Genomic DNA, 21,841 nt, shown 5'->3' with positions numbered 1-21,841 from the left:
GTTGGTTGTTCGAAAGATAAAGTATAAACCTCTAACTAAACTGCTAAAGGAGAAAAGAGAAGATATACCTATAACTAACATTTTGAATAAAATGGAGAAAATATTAGAAATCAAATGGATATTAAAGACTCAATAAAAATATCAATAAATTTACAAGATTAATTTAAAAACTCTTAATAAATGTAACTTACCAAAACTGAGTCCAAAAGAATAGAAGAATGAGGACTCATTATTGAAAGCATAGCTTAAAATCATCCTACAAGAAAATAATAGTCTCAAATGACTTATAAGGGAGTTCTATCAAATTTTTATGAAGCAGATCATTACAATCTAGTAGAAACTCTCCTAAACAATGGAAAAAGAGAATATATCTTAAACCTGTAAAATCTTAATGCAAGACTTAACGAAGAAAATTACAAGTTCTTCTCATGAATAACCATAGATGAAAAAACCCTAAATCAAGTAGCATATTTGAGATATATATATGAAAATCACATATGACAAGGTAGGATTTATTCCAGTAATGTAAGGATGGGTTAATACTGGGATGGGTTAACATTTAATGTAAATATCTAACATCTAAATAATATATAGGACTTAATACATAAATTTCATCTGATTATCTCAATAGAAATGAAAAAATCATAGAAATATAACAAAGTAAATTTAATAAAATTTAGCATGAATTAATGATAAAAATTGCTACTAAACTTGAAGAACAAAGCTGGAGGTATCACAATCCCAGATTTCAAGAAACACAACAAAGCTATAGTAATCAAAACAGTATGGTACTGGTACAAAAACAGATGCACAGAATGATGAGACAGAAGAGAGAGCCCAGGAATAAACCTATGTACATATGGCCAATCATTCTACAAAAAAGGAGGCAAGAATATACAATGAGGAAAAGAGTATCTTCAATAAATGGTGTTGGAAAAACTGGACAGGTACATGCAAAAGAATGAAACTGGACCACTTTCTGACACTATGCACAAAAATAAACTCAAAATGGAATAAAGACCTAAAAGTGAGACCTGAAACCATAAAACTCCTTGAAGAAAAAACAGGCAGGAATCTGTTAGACATTGGTCCTAGCAACCTATTTATGGAAATGTTTCCTCAGGCAAGGGAAACAAAAGCAAAAATAAATTATTGGGACTACACCAAAATAAAAAGCTTTTACACAGCAAAGAAAACCATTAACAAAACAAAAAGGCAACCGAGTGAATGGGAGAAGATATTTGCAAATGATATATCTGATAAGGAGTTAATATCCAAAATACATAAAGAACTTATACAACTCAACCCCCAAAACATCCAATTAAAAATGGGCAGAAAATCTGAATATTTTCCAGAGAAGACATACAGATAGTCAACAGACACATGAAAAGATATTCAATATCACTCATCTCCACAATGGAATTGATATTCTCAATTCTGACTCACACCAGTCAGAATGGCTAAGTATCCAAAAGATAAGAAATAACAAATATTGGTGAGGACGTGGAGAAAAGGGAACTTTTGTGCATTGTTGGTGGGAATGTAAATTGGTGCAGCCCTTTGAAAAATGGCATGAAGATTCCCCAAAATATTAGAAATAGAGATACCCTGTAATTCCACTACTGGGTATCTAATCCCACTAATTTGAGAAGATATATGCACTCCTATGTTTATTGCAGTATTATTTACAATAGCTAAAATATGGAAGTAACCCAAGTGTCCATTGATACATGAATGAGAAGAAGATGTGGTGTATGTATACACCACGTCTTGGAATATTACACACACCATGGAATATTACTCAGCCATAAAAATAATTGAAATCTTGTCATTTGTGACAACATGGATGGACCTAGAAGGCATTATGCTAAGTGAAGTACCTCAGATAGAGAATGACAAGTACCATATGATTTCACTTTATGAGGAATCTAAAAGCAAAATATATGAACAAATAAACAAATGAAAAACAGACTTACATACAGAGAACAAACTGGTGGTTGCCAGAGGGGAGGTGGGAGGAGGGATGGGCAAAATAGGTGACAGGTATTAAGAGGTACAAACTTCCAGTTATGAAATAAATAAATCAAGGAAATGAAAAGAATAGCATAGGGAATATAGTCACAACAATGTAAAAACACTGTAAGCTGACAGATTGTAACTATTCTTATCATGGTGAGCATTGAGTAATGCATATAATTACTGAATCACTATGCTGTACACCTGAAACTAACAACATTGAATGTGAACTACACTTCAATGATATAAATTTTATTAACTTGGAAATAAAAAAAAAACAAAAAATAAAATTACCTTAGAAAGAAATTAAGTAAAAAATAAAACTACATACAAAGACAATTTTGATCAGAAGATCAAAATTTAACTACAGCTACTATATCACAGGACCATAATGACCTTGCTATTAAGAGCAATCCACAAACTAGGATCCATAACATCATCATCACCTAGGAGGCTGTAAGATTTTCAGAATCTCTGGGACCACCAGGACCTGTATTTGAACTAGAATCCTGGGTGATTCACATGCACATTGCAGTTAGAGAGGTGCTGATCTAGAATACATTTTCTGACCTTCTCACTGTTGACATTTGGGGCCGGATAGTTACTTGTGTTGAGTGCTGTTCTGTGCATTATAAAAAAGAAAAAGAAAAAAAAATAGTCTTAGTACTCTTAGTGAACTTGAGTTTATTCAAAGGGAGGAACACCACAATAAATATGTTACTGTCAGTCTTATACATCTCTAGTTTGACAGTAGGTTCATAAATGTTAACTATATTATTAAAAATAAAATTTTAAATGTAGCCATGCATGGTTCAGTGAAAACAGTGGTATACCACAAATCAATGTTTATTATTAAACTAATTCTGAATACTTGATACATACATTTTTAAAATAAAGAGAATGTGGATCCAATGCAATTCCCATTGAAGTTTTTCAATGAGAAAGCAGGGTAGGTATGGGAGAGAGATGTTTTTTAAAACAGATAATAAAAAAAAAGTAAATACAAGGAGATTCTTAATCACTGACATTAGATTATAGAATCAAAATCTATTTATGTCAAATGTTCAATATAGTAAGATGTTCTCTATAGAGGTAATATAATTAGTGGTGTATCTAAATTTTCTAATAGGTCTGGCCTTTACTGAATTCAACCACAAACTAAAAATGGGACAACTTTACCATATAACATGACAGGATATCTCCTAATGAAAGACAACACCTACATTATTTAACACACTTTGTAAAGAACCTAGCATTAAGCCCTCATGGTGGCACTTAAAAAGATACTTTGTTAATCATGCCCTCAATAAATGGAACTCTAATCATATTTTCAATTTGTAACAAAATGACATCCTGGCAGAGAAAAACTCATACCAAGCCTTTTTCTTTTCCTTCTTAAGGAGTCATATTTTACACAAATCCTACTGAAAATGCAGTCTCCTTAGCTATCAAGATTTTTCTGTGCATAAAAGCCTATCTTTGTTTTAAGCCTGAAATAAACCCTTGTGCTCACTGAAACTAGATTCCAACCACAAATTTCTCCATAAATGACTTCCTGTAAGGACCACCTCTTAAAGCTGATGGATCTTATCCTGAATCTGGATTATATATTCACCAGAAATGACTATATCATTTTGCCGATTATCCTGAAGTGGTCAGAGGACAAATTATATCAGAAGGAGAGAAAAAAAAATCTTAATGTAAAATAAAACAGTTGCTCTAAAGACTTTCTTCAGAAAAAAAAAATGTTTAAACAAGATCTTCTTCATTAAATTTCTAAATATGACCATTTCTGACTTTCTGTCCTTCTTCTGATATGAAAAATCTTGTATTTTATTTACCATAGCAGCCATTTCTTTTCTTTTCTTTTTTAAGATTTTGTTTATTTGACAGACAGAGATCACAGGTACGCAGAGAGGCAGGCAGAGAGAGAAGGGGAAACAGGCTCCCTGCTGAGCAGAGAGCCCAATGTGGGGCTCGATCCCAGGACCCTGGGATCATGACCTGAGCAGAGGCTTTAACCCACTGAGCTACCCAGGTGCCCCCATAGCAGCCATTTCATCAGGATTTCTGAATAGCTGACAGTCTAAAGCTCAGGTTTGTGTAGGGAAGAGAAAGAATTCCTGAAACCAAAAGGGAGAAGGTAATGTAAAGAGGTCTCTAAACACTCTAATTTTTTACTGACTGAATATTACTAACTGTAATATGTTTTATTCTACCTTCAGTATGACTTGGGCAGTATCATAGGTGCATCTGTAGCCTAGGATTTAGAAAACATTTTATCATATTGGGTTTGTTGGTTGAAGAAATCTTGTAAGCAACAATAGTCCATGGCATTCTGATAGTCTGACCGTGCTGACCAATCAGGGAATTCTCAAAATCTCCAAAAGCAAGAAAATATTTTTTCAAGTTACAGTGTAAGTCAAACATTTCCTAAGATGCAGTAAATTAAAAAATTGGGCAAAACCTGCAGTTTTTCTTGCAACTTTCCTTGCTGTTGATAGATAAGAGACTAGTCAATGTGATCAAAAGTGCTTTAACATGATACTTATATAAGGCTAGGGTGAGCAGGGTACATCAGAATATTCCAAAACTAGCTTCTATTTTTGAAAATGACAAGAATTTAACAGAGGATAGAGGATAATTTCTAGGAATGAAGGAAAGTCTGTGAACTCAATGATCACGTGAAAAATATTAACTAAAGATATATAACTAAGATTATTGGGAGCCACAGACTTGAACATCATGCAGTTTATAAAATAAAATAAACCAGTATCATTTGAAATATAATGTTTGTTCATGAAAGCCTTTATTTTTCAGTGTACATTGTTGGACTATGTTCTAATATAAGTATAAACAATTTAAATTATAAAAAATTTTTTGCTATCTTGCATTATTTATTTATTTATTTTTAAAGATTTTATTTATTTATTTGACAGACAGAGATCACAAGTAGGCAGAGAGGCAGGCAGAGAGAGAAAGGGGAAAGCAGGCTCCCTGCTGAGCAGAGAGCCCAATGTGGGGCTCGATCCCACATGACCTGATATGAAGGCAGAGGCTTTAACCCACTGAGCCACCCAGGTGCCCCATCTTGCATTTTTTATAAAATGTCACTTACTTTTCAAAGCATTAAAACACGTTGCCTAATATAATGTGTAAAATTGCTCTATTAGATATTAGTTGAAGATTCTCAAGAGTACATAAATTCAATGGATAACTTAAGGTCACACTACAATTTCTAGGACAGCTTCAAGAATGTAACAGTAGTAGTTTGGCACCAGGTTGATGGTACACACACTGTTTCATTCTGAAGGTTTTGGGGAATAGAAAAGTAAAAGTATAACTAGATTGGCTTTGATGACAATTCTTTCAGGAGCTTCAAGAATTCTCTCCTTAACAGGAATATTTTACATGGTATTCTCAAGATTAAGAGTATTTTTTCAAATATTCATTTTGGAGTTGGTACAGATTCACATAAAACTGCAAAGAAATATAGGAAGGTCCCGTGCGTACTTCACCCAGCTTCTCCCAATGCTATCACTGTGCACAGTTATAGCATAGTATCAATATCAGGACACCAATGTGTCTATAAATCACAAAACTTATTTTTATTTCACCAGCTGAATATGTACTTGTATATGGGTGTGTGGTGTGTTGTGTGTCGCTGTCTAGAATTTTATCACATGTGTAGCTTCATACAACCACCACACTTGCAGCAATTTAAATGTGTTATCCCACTGACTTCTGGACTCCACAATTTCTGATTATAAAGCAGCTGTTGATTTTCCTGAGTTTTTGCATGTTATAAGTCACACTTCTCTTGCTGCTTTCAAGACTCTGGTCTTTGTTTTTGGATTTCAACAATTTATGATGTCTGAGGATCATTTTGAGATTATTCAACTGGAGTTCATAGACTTGTTTCATGTGCAGATTAATTTTGTTCATCAAATCTGGAAAATTGTTAACCATAATATTCAAATATTCTTTCTGTCTCTTTTTCTCTCTTCTCCTTTTGGGACTCTCACTGTATTTTTGTGTATGCTTAATGGGTGTTCCACATATCTTTGAGCCTCTGTTCTTATTCTTTATTCATTTACCCTCCTGTTCCCTAGACTACATAATCCCAATTGCTTTATCTTCCAGTTTACTGATTTTTCCCTCTGCCTGCTCAAATCTTTGTTGAGCCCCTCCAGTGACTTTTTCATTTCAGCTATACTTTCAACTCCACAATACCTATTTGCTTTTTAAATATATACCTACCTCTTTATTCATATTCTGTATTTGGGGAGATAATTGTTCTCATATTTTCCTTTGGTTCTTTGATAGCTCATTTATAGTTTTTGTCTAGTGAGCTGACCATCTGGGCTTCCACAGGGACAGCCTGTACTGACCACTTTTCTTTCCTGTGTATGGGCCATACTTTGTTTCTTTGTATGCCTTGTAATTTTTTTGACAGCAAAAAATAAACATTTTAAGTAAAGATGTGAGAAATCTGGAAATGAGCTTCTTGGTTTTCAAGGCTATCAGAGAATTGGAGAGGGAGAGAAAAAGATGAAAATTTGGGTAAAATAAAATGCCACTCATCTCATACCATGGTTCACCTTTCTTGAATAAATTTTCCACATATGGCTGTCAACTTTGTTAATTTTCAGAATTTGGAAAATTTTATGTTTTTGTTATTTATTTATTTATTTATTTATTTATTTTTTGCAAATGTCCCTTTTGCTTTTGTGGAGGAAGGGACTTGTAGAGGATTTCACTGTTATTCTTCAATCTCATACCTCCAACAGAATTAAATTTAATCTAAATCTCGTACCTCTCATACCAGATTGGAAACTTGGAAAGATCTATAGGTCTGAGACAAATGCTGTATCTTGTTTTGTTTAGTTTTGTTTTCAGTTTCTTGAATCTGTAGATTTATATCTTCCACCAAATTTGGAAGTTTTTAACCATTATTTAAATAGCTTTTAAGTTCCACACCCTTTTTTTCTCTACTTGTCAGACCCTAGTGATACAAATATTATAGCTTTTGTTATTATCCCTCAAGTTCCTGAGGCTTTTTTTTCTTTTCAGTTTTTTATCTTTATTTTTTCTTTTCAGTTTTTTATCTTTTATTCAAGTTTTTTGATCCTGCCCTCTTGTCATCTCCATTCCACTACTGAATCCACCCAGCAAGATTTTTATTTGGGTTCTTATATTTTTATTTCTATAATTTCTATTTGGTTCTTTTCTATAACTTGGGAATTCAGTTTATAACTGAGACTTTTGGCTTATTTATTTGTATCCAGAGTATTTGTAGCTGATCATTGAAGCATTTTAATGATAGCTCCTCTTTAAAATCCTTGTCAGATAATTCCAGTATCTGATTCATATCAGTATTAGTATAAATTGACTGTTTTTTTTTTCCTCATTCAGATTGTTATTTTCTTGGCTACTGGTATGAAAAGTAATTTTTAAAATTATATCATAGATATTGTGTTTGTTTTGTTAGGAAACTTTTGATTCTATTTAAACCTTCCATCTTTGGTTAGTGTCTATCTGTTGTCTTTAGAAAGACAACAGAATTCAAACTGTCATTGAATTCAGACAATTCGAATTGTCTGTTCCAATGATGGTTTAGTTTTCTGTGACCTTATATTATTCTGGTCTTCTTTGGGTGTTGTTGGGGTTCCCACTCAGTCCCTACTGTCACCATTTGCAGGTGGAGGAGGCACATCCCTGTTCAGTTACCTGTTGTAACTGAACAACCTCTTGGGGAAGAATGCAGAAGCCTCTGTGTTTGGGTTTTCTTATGTCAGTGGATGAGGACAGGGCTTCACTATTTTCACCACCATTGCCATCAGACTGGAACACCAACTGATGTCCCAGTTATACAGCATGGACTAGGATGGTCTATGCCTTTACTGCTCTGCTGCCAGAGGACTGGACTGACCAGCAGCCTAATTTGTAGAGTTGTGGATGACATTCCTCCATTAGACCTCTTCTGGAATTCCTCTCTCTCAGTCCTTTGGCCAGAAGGAGCAACCTCTTCATGCTTGTTTGGTTAGCTGAATGGCTTTTGTCCATGCTTTTTGGTGATTCCAGGTTCTGTTTAGCATCCAGTCCAGTGGTATATGGGAAATAAAGGAAAAACCTAGAGAGATCACCACATTGTCATTCTTCAAGTGTGAAAGTCCCTAACTTGTCCATATTCTTCTTTCAAGCTTTCAAGTTGGAATTGTCATCCAAAGTATAACCTTGCCAGAGGCTGATGAAGTTAGTAGTCTAAAATATCAACTAAACCACTCACATAATATGTTTTCCTATCTTACTGCTTGGCAACCACACATATTCATTTTAATATCTTTAAATAGGTTGCATTTGATTTTCTTAATGACATCATTAATTATATCTGGTAGATAGCTAAAATATCTCTACTAACAAAATCTCTTTTGTGGCCTGTCTTGTACTCTTCAGTGGTTACAGAGGATATCAAAGAAGTGAACATGTATGTTACTAGATACAAATGTCTATGTGTTTGCTAATATTTGATGCCTTCATCCAAAATAAAATAAAATAAACAGAAGATATAGAAATACAGACTAAGTTGCCTCTGTGTTAAAAAGCACAACCAGAATATAAAGTTCTATCTATCTTTTAAGATAAATTTAAAGATGGATATATTTTATGATTAATAAAGTGCTAGACTCTTGCTAAATTTTTTACATAGGAAAGTAAGACTTGAAGTTTTCAATGTCAAGTGAAGGTATGCAGTGCTATCTGGAATGACAAAGTTTCATGCCCAGGCCGTAGTTAACTATCCACTTTAAAACTTTTATTATTTCAAGCCAGGAATCATTATGTGGAGGTATTGGCATGGAATCAGAGAATATTTACTTTCATGACTCAAGAGCTACTTCATTTCAAATGTGTCCTACTGCTTATGAATTAAAATTAACTAACGTTAAAAGTTAACATAGAAAACACAAAAAAATTACCATTAGATTTTCTTAATATTATTACTCTAACTTGCTCAGGCTATTTTATTATATTTTGGAAGTTTGTTTTGAAGAGCCCATCTTTGAACACTATGCTACTGGATACTTTACTGTGTTTTTTAATACTTATAGAGCAAATGGGCACATAAATAAGAGATTTAATCAAACATGTTTTTAAATATTTTAAATGACCACTCAAAGTCTTTCTAGTTTTTAGTAATCATTTAGCTAAGTTTTCAAGAAGTAAACCAAGTCTTACAGTAAAAGGTTCTAACTACATTATTCCTTCAGCTTCTGAAATCCACCCTGAAATAACATTAAGTAATTTTAAAGGTTCAGGTAATGAGGCATTAGCAATCAAAATTCATAAGTAAAATGGAATGTTTTAAAATATTAGGCATTTCAAACTGAAGATATAAAGAATAAAATATACTCAATGAATTTCCTTTATCTCTAATTTAAGTTTTCTTAATGTATAGTTGATGTAGAATAAACTCTACATATTTAACTTACCTAATGTGACCAATCTGCAAATATATATACATTCATGAAACCACTGCCACAAAGTATTGAATATTTCCATCAACTCCAAAGTTCCCTCATACCTTTTGTAATTGCCCATTCACTCATAACAAAACTGTTTTGGCTATTCTGGGTCTTTTGCATTCCCAGGTGATTTTATTTTATTTTTTAATATTTTTCCCCCAGGTGATTTTAGAATCAATCTGTCAACTTCTACCAAAACAAAACAAAACAAAAGCCTATTGGGACTGAGTTGAATTTATGATAAATTTGGAAAGAACTGACATAGTGATAACTCTGAGTCTTACATCTGTATATGTGCATATCTGCCTATTTACTAAGATCTTTAAATATCTCAGCAGTGTTTTCAATGTTATGTGTATATGTCTCTCAAATCTTTTGTCAGATTTATCCATAAGTATATCATAATATGATGCTATTATAAATGGTACTCTTTATTTTAATTTCAAGTTGTTCATTGCTAGTACATAGAAATACAACTCCTTTTTTTATTGATCTCGTATTCTGCAACTGTTAAATTCACTTTTCATTTCTATGGCTTTTTTAAAGATTCCATCACATTTTTCTATATAGACAATCATGTCATTTATAAATATTAACAGTTTTACTCTTTCCAATCTGGATGTCATTTATTTATTTTTCTTCCTTTATTGCATATGCAAGAATTATCTGGTTCAATGTTAAATAGAATAGAGAGTGGATATCCAATTTGTTCCTGGCCTTAAGAAAAAAGTATTTAGTTGTTCCCCAATAAATATGATGTTAACTGTAGGTTTTTCATAAATGTCCCTTATCAAGCTGGATCACAAGACTGAGCCCCACATGGGCTCTCCCTCTGCCCCTCCCTCCATTCATGCTCTCTCTCTAAAATAAGTAAGTAAAATATTTTAAAAATTAAAAAAATTTAAAAAATTAAAAATATTTAAAAAAATAAAAATATTTTAAAAAAGAAATAAAAAATAAAAAAATATTTTAAAAAATAAAAAATATTTAAAAAAATAAAAAACTGAGCCTAGGTGGCTCAGTTGGTTAAGCGGCTGCCTTCGGCTTGGGTCATGATCCTGGCATCCTGGGATCAAGTCCCACATAGGGCTCTTTGCTTGGCAGCAAGCCTGCTTCTCCCTCTGCCTCTGCCTGCCACTCTGTCTGCCTGTGCTCGCTCTCTCTGACAAAATAAATAAATAAAAATAAAAATTAAGATGACTATTTTTTTTATAAGTTTGCTAATACAATGAGTTTTGTCCCTACATGCAAGACCGTTTACCATTCAAAAACAATAAATAAAACTCATCATATTACCAACCTAGAAAAAAAATAGCATATGATCATTTAATCCAACATACATTTTCCTTATTTCTAGATTCGATATGCTAAAATTTAGAGTACAGTTTTTACATCTATGTTAAGGGAGATATTCATCTGTCTTTATCTTTTCTTATAACATCTTCTTTTCTTATTGTTGTATCAGGGTAATTTTGTCTTTAGAGAATAAGCTGTAGATTCTGTAACTACAGAATAATACCATCCTTTACTATATCCTGGAAGAACTAGAATTAGTAGCATTAATTTCTTAAATGTTTAGCAAAAATTAAGTAAAGAAGCCTGACATTTTCTTTTTGCCAAATTTTTAAATTACAAATGAAGCTTCTTTAATTCCTTCAGGGCAGCTCACATTATGCATTTCTTTTAGGTGAGATTTGGAAGGTTGTCTTTTTATGAACTTACTCATTTCATCTGAGTTGCCAAACTTACTGACAAAAAGTTGTCCAATACATTTACTTATCATTCTTTTCATAGCCACATGATCTGTAGTGATGATGTCCCCCTCTTTCATTCCTGATATTGGTAATTTTTGTTTTCTCTTATTCCTGATCTGTTTGGAGGGAATTTACCAGTTTTATTTATTTTCTCAATTTTTATTTCATTGTTTTCCTTTATCGTCTCCTATTTTCCTGTTTAGTGAATTTCTGCTCTCATTTTCATCCTTTCTTCCACTTTCTTTGGATTTAGTTTGCGTTTTTTTTTTCTAGTTTCTTAGGATGGAAATGGAGTTATTGATTTGAGAACTTTTTCTTTTATAACCAATGTAGGTGTTCAGTGTGCTGTTAATTTCCCAATAAGCACTGTTTTAAGACATTCCACAAACTTCGCTTTGTTCTGTTTGTATTTTCATACATTTTAATTTTCCTTTTGATTTCTCCTTTGATCTGAGAGTTATTTATAAGTTTGTCATTTAGTTTCCAAATAGTTGGGGATGTTTCAGAGATGTCTAGATTATCTGTTTCTATTTAATTCTATTGTGGTCAGAGAACACAAAAATGGTGGCCAAGGAACGTGAAGAAAATGGGGAGTGACCATTAATGAGTATGGGGTTTCTTTTTAAGTGTTTAAAATGTCCTAACAGTGTCTGTGGTGATGGCTTCACAATGCTGTAAAACACTAAAACCCACTGAATTTGTACTTTAAATAGGTTAGTTGGAATTATAGTTCAATAAATCTTTTTTTAAAAGTAGCTGTATATTGCACAAGTTCAGCAGTATTAATTAGTTTAGCCTCTTTAAGCAAACACATTTAAAAAAAATACAATGGAAACAGACTATGTCTGTATAATTATAATAAAATTCAGAACCTGATCAATAATGCTATATCAATCACACTAAAATGAATTAGTTAATAAAAGTGAAAGGTCCAGATTTTGATCATTATACATTTCAATAATTTCTTTAGGTTACATTAACCAACTACAAATCTTAGGATTTCCTCCTTTTAAATTAATATTAATAGAATTCATATCTCCATATATGTTGACTTGTTTATTGCCTATATTTCCTACATTAAAATAACCTCCATAAGAACAGTGATACTGGGGCACCTGGGTGGCTCAGTGGGTTTAAAGCCTTTGCCTTTGACTCAGGTCATGATCTCAAGGTCCTGGGATCGAGTCCCGCATCGGGCTCTCTGCTCAGCAGGGAACCTGCTTTCCCTTCTCTCTCTGCCTGCCTCTCTGCCTACTTGTGACCTCTCTCTCTCTCTCTCTGTCAAATAAATAAAATTTTTTTAAAAAATCTTAAAAAAAAAAAAAACAGTGATACCATTCATCATGTATCTCCATGGCTGGGACACTGCCTGGCCCAGAGTTGGCACTTAGTGAAGATGTGCTGAATGAATGTGCAGATGACTGACTCAGAACCAAAAAAGATCTGAGAGAAAACTGATGGTGGGGAGGAAGTTATTTCTTCAAAGTAGTACATAAAATATGTCAGAGCTAGGATGACAACTCACTTTTTGAGTGTTCTTTCCATCACATTTCACATTTTCACAAAGTAAAACATGGTTAAATGGAAAAGTCAGGATATGAGGTAAAATTACCTTGGTTTCAGTTCCCTTTTCAATATAGCAAACTCATTTAAATAATCATGGGCAAACTATCTTGGAAATTAAATTTCCTCACTTGAAACACGCAGATAATGACAGCTTATTCATAAGACAATGGTTAGAATGAAATGAAACTATGAAAATAAACAGTCTGGAGGTATAAAGCATTATGAAAAATTACGCATTGCTATTATTCCCTCCTCTTCATTTTGTTTTTTTTCCCTAAAAAGTAATTAATAGCCCACTGAAAAGAATATATAATTAGAATAAAATTAAGATTATGTTTGAGAGTACCCCAATGTATTTTCTTTTTTGAGAGTACCCCAATATATTTTTGATTGCCTTGGAAATGTTATATCTTCCTTAAATTTAAATCCTAATTGACCTTATTTTTATGGGAATTACCTATGAATTCCAAAAACTAAGGTTACTATTGGTCTTTATTTTTGTCCATATGTTGAGTTCATGATCTTCTATAAAACTGGTTTATTAGAAGGTTACTTTGTGAAATAATAATAACAATCAGGAGAATGAAGCTTGATCATTGCAAATATTTTTGTTATGACAAAATTTAGATACACAATGAGAAAATTTATAGGGGGAAGTAAATAAGGAAACATCTACATCCCATCCATATTCTATGTGGACCGGACAGAAGTTTTTAACTTTCCCAAAATCAGTTTGAGCTAACATCCAACAATTATTTCACTTTTTGAATAACTAATTTAAGAACAATAATAGGAAACCTCAAGTCCTTAGTTTCCTTAAATAAATCACCAGAAATGAAACCAGTAAAAGGTTAACTTCAAAAAGTATTCGGGTGTTTTCAACCCTAGGCTAATTAACTAATTTTTTTAAAATAAAGAAACATAATGTGAATTCCTTTTTTAAAAATGCCAATGAAACTGTGTGCCTCAATTTGTGATACATCAAATGATAAGCCTTATCTGAATTTGTTTTGGACCTAACTGATAATCGTGCAGCAAAGCATTTTCAAAATGCTTATTTATAGCTTTCAGAGTTTATGGTTCTCCTTTGGAGGGCCTATATTTCAACCTTAATTTATTTATCTGGAATAGATCTGATGTTAGTCACAGTTGTCTATAATACATATGAAAATACTTCAGCATATATAGTGTTATGGTGTGTGTGTGTGTGTGTGTGTATGTGTGTGTGTGTGTGTGTGTGTGTGTGTGTTGGGGGAGAGGGCTGTTAGATGAAGCTATGCTCCTGGAGCCATTAGCCATTCTAATCAGACATGTATAGTATGTACAGTCTACTGAGCAACTAACAGCATTCAAATCCAAATACAGGGTCCAAAAATTTGAACATCAAAATAGTGATAGTAACAGATTATGTAACCCACAGAACAAAGAGAGGGCCACAAATCCATACTTAAAAAATTAAATATGAAATAAATAATTCAATAGGGAGAAGAGAATGTTCTTTCTTTCTGTAGAGATAATAAAGGATTAGAAAATCATCATTTGGCAAACATCTTACTAACAACTGTTTTCTTCAAAAATTAACAATAGATGCTAAATTAATAACTGAAATTTTAATAAGAAATAAGCTATTTTTATGGTCTCAAATTATCTATTTACAAAACACATATTAACTACAAAAGGAAAAATAATAACTTTATAATGGAAAAACTGGATAGACATCACAAAATTAACCTCCTGATATACTGTATTGAACAGGAAACAATCGGGAGCGCCTGGGTGGCTCAGTGGGTTAAAGCCTCTGCCTTCGGCTCAGGTCATGATCCCATGATCCATGATCAGGGATCCCATGATCCATGATCAGGGATCCCATGATCCATGATCAGGGATCCCATGATCCCTCAGGTCCTGGGATCAAGCCCCGCATTGGGCTCTCTGCTTGGCGGGGAGCTTGCTTCCTCCTCTCTCTCTCTGCCTGCCTCTCTGCTTACTTGTAATCTCTGTCAAATAAATAAATAAAATCTTTAGGAAAAAAAAAGAAACAATATCACAATATCAATATGCCAAAAATGCATAATCTGAACCTAATCATGAGGATACATCAGACAACCATAAACTAAGGGGCACTCCACAAAATCAATCATTAGTACTCTCCAAAATGGCAAGATTACGAAAGACAAAGAAAAACTTAGAAATAAGCCAGATGAAAGGAAACTAAAATAAATACTGTAAGGACATTTTTTTTCTTTTGTTATTAAGATCATTAGTAACACAACTGGTCAAATTTGAAGAATCTAGGTAAAGGAGAATCATGATAGCAGATGTCAAATAATTATGCATATGTATTACAAAGACTGATAAGAAAATGTGGTAAAATGTTACTATTTGGAGAATATTATATGTTAATATTTGGAGAATCTGGGTAAAGGACATATAGGGATTCTTTATACTATTTTTTCAGTTTTTATGAAGTCTGAAGCTATCAGAAAGTAAAAATACATTTTAAAAGGAAAAATTCAGCCCAAACATGGTTTATAAGTTTTCTATCAGAAAGTCCAATGTACTTTGTAGAGGATTAATTGCTACAGGTCTTTCTGCTATTGTATCTTGGTTGGCACCAAGCACTGAATTGTAAAGGTCAAAGGCATTTTTATTGGTAAAATCTCTGATGCTTTAAATGGCCTGTTGAATGTTAGAAATGGGTTTTTCCTGGTAAATGAAGGGTGTTAATATGAATCAGCAAAACAATTTTAGATCTTGCCTCCCTAGCGTGAGGACAGTACAAAAATTCAGTGAGATGTTATCTAAATGCCTAAACAAGTCTTTGCTCATCCACAAACAGGATTTTGGTTGCCTGATGCTCAGCTATAAGGATGGAAGAACCATTTGAAATCCTGGCTTTGACTTCCAGTGAGGTTTTCCTGTAAACTGGTGCGGAGGTTATTTGCTTGTCTTAAGCATATCCCAGAGAGGCAGCATTCATGGAGAGACCTGTCCAGGAACAAAGGAACTGACCAGTACCATTTCCTTCCCCCAGCCCCTCAGCATAAGCACAGCACCACCTGTGGGAACCAGGGTAGCAAAGACACTGCTACTTGCTTACACCAAGCCCCATCTCCCACACAAGGGGTGGAATCACCCTTCCCAGTCACACCTGCCTCAGTCACAGTGGGGCATATCTCCTCCAAAAGAAGACCAGTTTTCTGCAAACCCAGGAGTTTTGAAGAGCTTCAGTTCAGCAGTAGTAGTGATAGGTCTCATTTTACAAGCAGACCAGAGCACACCTAATTAAAACTCATGACCTTCAGGCCAGGAACCAAGGACTGTTTACCACAGGCAAAGAGAGCCTCTATAGATGAGTGCTCTGAACAATAAAACAGCCAGGACCCAACAGCAAACCATGCCTAGCACACATTGGAAACACTTCCTGAAGCACCAGGCCCTGGGGAAAAGGGGACACAACACGGTAAGGCACTATAGGAACTCTTCTGTATAAGCCCATTACCCTCAAGGACAGGAAATATAGCTGCCTTTCCTAACATAGAAAAACAAGCACAAAGACTTAGACAAAATGAGAAGACAAAGGAATTTGTCTTAAATGAAAAAACAGGACAAGGCCATGGCCAGAGATCTAGGAGAAAAAGACATAGATAACATGCCTAATAGAGAATTGAAAGTAATGATCACAAAGATACTCATTGGACTTGAAAAAAGAGTGGAAGACATCAGTGAAACCCTTAACACAGAGATAAGGAATGACAGAGGAGAGAAAGAGATCAATAAACAAAATGAGAAACACACTTGCTAGAATGAACAGAAGGATAGAAGTAGCAGAGGAATGAATTAATGACCTAGCAAAATCTAAGAAGGAAAGTTCATAGCAATACAGGCCTACCTCGAGAAGCAAGAAAAATCTCGAACCACCTAATCTTACATCTAAAAGATCCAGAAAAAGAATGACAAACAAAACCCAAAGCCAGCAGAAGAAAGGAACAAGATTAGAGCAGAAAGAAGTGATATAAAATTCCAAAAACATAGAACAGATAAATGAAATCAGGAGCTGATTCTTTGAAAAGACAAACAAAATTCTAAACCTCTAGTCAGACTCATCAAAAAAACAAAGAGAAAAGAATCAAATAAATAAAATTATAAATGAAAGAGAAGAAATACAACCAACACCACTGAAATACAGACAGTTCTAAGAAAATATTATGAAAAACCATATGCTAACAAACTGGGCAAGCTAGAGGAAATAGATAAATTCCTAAAAGCATATAACCTCCCAAAACTGAAGTTTGAATAGACTGATTACCACCAAGGAGATTGAGTCAATAGTCAAAAATCTCTACAACACAGAAATTCAGGACCACACAGCTTCCCAGTCAAATTCTACCATACATTTAAAGAAGAGTTAATACCCATCCTTCTCAAACTTTTCCAAAAAATAGAAGAGGATGAAAGCTTCCAAATTCATTCTATGAGACCAGCATTACCTTGATACCAAAACCAGATAAAGACACCACTGAAAAAGAGAACTACAGGCCAATATCTCTGATGAACATAGATGTAAAAATCTTCAACAAAATCCTAGCAAGCAGAATCCAACAATAAATTTGGATTGAGTGAGATTTATTCACCATGACTGAGTAAGATTTATTCCCGGGATGCAAGGGTGATTCAATATTCACAAATCAATCAACATAAGAGACACGTCAAAAACATCACATCAAACAATAAGAGAAAGGAAAAAAAAAACCCGTAAGATCATTTCAGTAGAAGCAGAAAAAACAACTGACAAAGTACAACATCCATTCAGAATAAAAGCCCTCAACAAAGTTAGTTTCAAGGGACCATATATGAAAAATCCACAGTGAACATCATACTTAATGGGGGAAAACCAAGAGCTTTTCCTCTAAATTGAAGAACAAGCATGCTTACTCTCGCCACTGTTATTTATCATAGTACTGGAAGTCATAGCCACAGTAATTAGATAACAAAAAGAAAGAAAAAGCATAACTATTGGCAAGGAGGAAGTAAAACTTCCACTATTTGCAGATGATGTGATACTATATATGGAAAACCTTAAAGACTCCACGAAAAACCACTAGAACAATAAATGAATTCACTAAAGTTGCAGGATAAAAACCAATATGCAAAAATCTGTTGCATTTCTATATGCTAATAATGAAGTAGCAGAAAAATAAATTTAGAAACTAAATTTATGATTTACTAATTTACGATTGTACTAAAATTTATGATTTTAGTAATTTTACCAATTTACGATTGTACTAAAAATAATAAATACCTAGGAATAAACTTAACCAAAGAGGTTAAAGACCTCTACAATGAAAACTATAAATGCTGATGAAAGAAACTGAAGACACACAAAGTAATGCAGAGATACTCTATGCTCATGGATTGGAAGAACAAATATTATTAAAATGTCTATACTACCCAAAGCAATCTACAGATTTACTGCAATCCCTGTAAAAAAATACCAATAAAATTTTTCACAGAACTAGAAGAAACAATCCTAAAATTCGTATGGAACCATGAAAGACCCTGAATTGCCAAAGCAATTTTGGAAAGAAAAGCAAAGCTGGAAGTAAAAGAATTCAGAATTCAAGTTATATTACAAAGCTATAGTAATCAAAATAGTATGGTGCTGGCACAAAAATAGATCAACAAAACGGAACAGAAAATGCAGAAATAAACATACAAGTATATGGTCAATTAATCTTCAACAAAGCAATAAATAATATCCAATGAGAAAAAGACAGTCTCTTCAACAAATGGCATTAAGAAAACTGGATAGCTACATGAAAAAGAATGAAACTGGACCATGTTCTTTCACTATACACAAAAATAAATTCAAAATGGATGAAATAGCTAAACGTGAGAACTGAAACCATAAAAATCCTAGAAGACAGCACAGGCAGTCATGTCTTCAGAAACATTTTTCTAGATATGCCTCCCAACAGAAATACAAGCAAAAATAAAATATTGGGACTGACTTCATCAAAATAAAAACTTCTGCATAGCAAAAGAAGCAACAAAACTAAAGGGCAACCTATTGAATGGCAGAAGACATTTGCAAATGACATATCTAATAAAGAGTTAGTATTCAAAATATATAAAGTACTTAAAGAAATCAACAACTCAAAAAAAACAAACAATCCTATTTAAAAAGGACATAGAAATGAACAGACATTTCTTCAAAGAAGACATCCAGATGGTCAACATGTATTTGTTTTATTTGTTTTTATTTGTATTTGTATTTTTTGTATTAAAAAAGATTTATCATCACCCATAAATGCAATTCAAAGCTACAGTAAGATATCACCTCACAAAATAGCTAAAATAAAAAACACAAGAAACAAGCATTGGCAAGGATCTGAAGAAAAAGAAATATTCTAGCACTGTTGGTGGGAATGCAAAGTGGTGGAGCAACTGTGGAAAACAGTATGGAGGTTCCTCGAAAAGTTAAAAATAGAACTCTATAATCCAGCAATTGCACTAATAGGTATTTACCTAGATACAAAAAGTACTAATTCAGTGGGATACATGCACCTTGGTATTTATATATTTATAATATACATTTACAATAGCTAAATTATGGAAGCAGTCCAAGTCTTCATAAATAGATGAGTGGATATATGGATAAAAAGAGTTGGTATACAATGGATTATTCAGCCCCCCAAAAAGAATGAAATCTTGCCACTTGCAAAGACATGAATGGAGCAGAAGTTATAATGTTAAGTGAAATAAGTCAAACAGAGAAGACAATACTATATGATTTTACTTATATATGGAATTAAAAAAAAAAAAAAGCAAATGAGTAAAGGAAGAGAGAGAGAGAGAGAAGCCAAGAAATAGACTCTTGGTTATAGAGAACAAACTGATGGTTACCAGAGGGGGGAGGGGTGGAGGGCCGGGTGAGATAGATGATGGAGATTAAGAAGGGCACCTGTCATGATGAGCACTGGGCTATGCATGGAAATGTCAAATTACTGTATTATACACCTGAAACTAATATAACATTGTATGCTCACTATGCCGGAATTAAAATTTAATAATTAAAAAATATTTTCCTTAGAACAAACTCCATGGGGACACCTGGGTGGCTCATGGGTTAAGCCACTGCCTTCAGCTCAGGTCATGATCCCAGGGTCCTAAGAGTCCCACATCGGGCTCCTTGCTTGGCGGGGAGCCTGCTTCTTTCTCTGCCTCTGCCTGCCACTCTGCCTGCTTGTGCTCACTCTTGCTCTCTCTCTCTCTCTCTCTGACAAATAAATAAATAAAATATTAAAAAAAAGAATCAACTATATGTAAACATGTTAGATTTATTATAGAAAATTGGATTTTTTAAAAAGAAAACTGAAATTCTTTAGTGCTTTTAAAATAACTGTCATCCCCCCACCCTATTTATTTGGGATTCCATGCCAATAAGAAAAGATAAGTAAAAAGAAGAAAGGTTAGTGCTATTGTGTCCCAAATATTCAGGAGCCTAGAGTCTACAAAATTAATCAAACAAACAAACTGACTGGGAAATGTTACAGAAGGAAAAACTGAGGAAAAATAATAGTAAGACCAAAACAGAAAGGGCATTAGGATTAAATACTACTTCAACTGGCGTTTCTGGACCTAGGTAATTGGAATCCTCAGGGTCAAAAGGACTCTAAAATTACCTTTACTTTAGGGATATACAGTGATGTTGACCTCAGTCTGCAATATTCACCTGAATTCTGAGAAGCCTGAACTTTCATTGCAAACCATGTCAGGTACCAAAACATCAGGTTATTTCTGCTTTACCCAAGAAATTCAGAATGGAAGTGAAGTTTCAATCATACAGAAAATAAACGGATAGAATTAAATTTTCTGTTTCAATATCTCATATTCCATAACTCCTTCAGGATGTATAATTGAGATTATTAATCTGTAGATATCAGCTGCAGGTAACTATAAAAAACAAACTGTTGGCTGGTTTGAGTTTGTATTTCTCATTTAAATATACCATTACTTGGGGAAATGTGCCTTTTTATTCTCAGATGGTCAATTACCAACATTATAGTAATTGTTGCAGCAAGAATAAATGTTAAAATTAGTGGACAAAGTTTAAGAAAAACAGGATATTTTCACAGTCTCAGATATCTCCCTCAAGATAGTTATCAATTACAAGGAAAAAAAAAAAAACAGTAACACGGAAGAAAGCCAGCAGCTATCTCCTTAACCAAATGATCTAGGTTAACATTGCCAGTAAATACAATATATCACCATAATATGCTTTTGATAAGATGCAGTAGAACAAATGGACATATTGTTCCTGGGGTATTATTGACAAAATTATATAGCCTCAATCTAATGAGAAAACATCAAAGTCAAATTGAGAGACATCCTACAAAATAAGTCCCATACTCATCAAAAATGTCAAGGTCTTACACACAAGAAAAAACCAAGGAACTGTCATATTGGAGAGTATGGAAGCATAACAAGTAAATGCAATGTGGAATTTTGGATTGGATTCTGATACAGAAAAAAGAATCAGTAAAAGGCTGAAGTCTGAATACGGTCTGCAGTGTAGTTACTAATACTGTACCAACATTAATAATAATTGTTTTATGATTATGTAAATTTTTAACATTAGAGGAAGTTAATGTAAGGATATATAAAAACTGTAATATTTTCACAACTCTTCTCTAAGTCTGAAGTTATTTCAAAAAAAGAAAAGAGAGTGGATTACATTGTGAAATATTTAATCCAAAACAGATTATTAATTCAACAACTTATAATGTGGCATTACTCTTTCTAAAATAACCATAAGTAAGTGAAATTTTCTCCCCTGCATTTCTCCAGATTGAGGCCCAATATGCCTCAATTTTTATTCAGCCACATATTTGTTATAACTCAACCACAAATCCAATTAGTGCTTTGTTATGGCAAAAATACCTTTAACAACTAAGGTATGATTTTTTGTTACTATAATCA

The sequence above is a fragment of the Mustela nigripes genome, chromosome 1 (assembly GCF_022355385.1).
Source record: "Mustela nigripes isolate SB6536 chromosome 1, MUSNIG.SB6536, whole genome shotgun sequence".
NCBI classification, from domain to species: Eukaryota; Metazoa; Chordata; class Mammalia; order Carnivora; family Mustelidae; genus Mustela; species Mustela nigripes.
Note: the sequence above shows the minus strand (reverse complement) of the source record.